Source organism: Eptesicus fuscus, chromosome 1, assembly GCF_027574615.1.
Source record: "Eptesicus fuscus isolate TK198812 chromosome 1, DD_ASM_mEF_20220401, whole genome shotgun sequence".
In the NCBI taxonomy this organism is placed as follows: domain Eukaryota; kingdom Metazoa; phylum Chordata; class Mammalia; order Chiroptera; family Vespertilionidae; genus Eptesicus; species Eptesicus fuscus.
In genome coordinates this window covers 120,229,905-120,231,411 of record NC_072473.1, presented here as the reverse complement: position 1 = coordinate 120,231,411, position 1,507 = coordinate 120,229,905, and the positions used below count along the sequence as shown (strand labels likewise).

General features: G+C 38.8%; 1 pseudogene; it reads left to right on the top strand.

The window, feature by feature from the left end:
• The first annotated feature begins 494 nt into the window (after positions 1-494).
• LOC103299294 (peptidyl-prolyl cis-trans isomerase A-like) lies at positions 495-1,203 on the top strand (annotated as a pseudogene).
• Positions 1,204-1,507: the final 304 nt, after the last annotated feature.

Sequence of the window (1,507 nt, the reverse complement as noted above, 5' to 3'; positions counted from 1 at the left end):
TTGGGAAAGTGTCAGTCTCAAAGAACACAAGTGATTACCTCCAACACTGATTAGTTAGCTTTATCTAAAGAATTATTGGCAAAAAAGTTTACAAACTGCCTTCCAAGTAAGGATGTGACTTGTACAAAGGCATTAAAATTCTCCTTCACAAATTCTAACTGAGATAATCAAACAAGTCTGTATAATGGGATTCTCAAAGATCTCAGTTCCCTTCCCATGTATTTCTGCCAACTGAAACATAGCACTAATTTAAACTGATATCGGTTAGCCATTGAAGTTAAAGAAGGTTAAGATCATAATAAAAGCACACAGCAAAATAAAGAATGCAAGAAGAATGTACCCACATCTTTGAGTGGCATATACGAAACTGAGATAATACATCTTTCAAAAATGAATTAAATGGACTTGAAACCCAACATAAAAAGAAATGGGTTAAAAAAGTGACCTAAGAGGCTTTGCAGATGCTGCCACCCCGAAGCCGCCCGTGACCAGCCATGGTGAACCCTACCGTGTTCTTCGACATCGCCATCGATGGCGAGCCCTTGGGCCGCGTCACCTTCAAGCTGTATGCAGACAAAGTTCCAAAGACAGCAGAAAATTTCCGTGCTCTGAGCACTGGGTAGAAAGGATTTGGTTATAAAGATTCCCGCTTTCACAGAATTATTCCGGGATTTATGTGCCAGGGTGGTGACTTCACACGCCATAATGGCACAGGCGGCAAGTCCATCTATGGGGAGAAATTTGAGGACGAGAATTTCATCCTGAAAGATACAGGCCCTGGCATCCTGTCCATGGCAAATGCTAGGCCTAACACAAATGGCTCCCAGTTTTTCATCTGCACTGCCAAAACTGAGTGGTTGGATGGCAAGCATGTGGTCTTCAGCCAGGTGAAAGAAGGCATGGATATTGTGACGGCCATGGAACGCTCTGGGTCCAGAAATGGCAAGACCAGCAAGAAGATCACCATTGCTGACTGTGGACAACTCTAATAAATTTGACTTGTGTTTTATCTTTACCATCAGACCATTCCTTCTGTAGCTCAGGAGAGCACCCCTTCACCCCAATTTGCTTGGTATGTTCTATAATCTTTGTGCTCTTGCCAGTTTATTTGGTTCCATAATTTCCTTACCCTTTCCCAGTCTAGCTGGATTACAGAGTTCAGTTTATGATTATGAAATAAAAACTAAACAGTTGTCTGTCAAAAAAAAAAGTGACCTAAGAGGTTGAAGAGGAGCATACTTTTGTAAAAGATTTACTATAGGAAACAGAAGTTAATTTAAAATAGTAACTGCTTTGTACAGAATAAAATTCAAGTAAATTTTAACTCTACTCTTATTATAGATTGATTAAGAAGATAAAAACAATTACATTTAAAAAGGACATTGGCTGAGCCAAAGGATGGAAGGAATCAAATAATGCTATAACTGATTTTAAGTGTAATATTATATTTTGCTTTGGCATTTAATAATGAATCTACTCTTTTATTTTTTTAATTTATTGGGGTGAC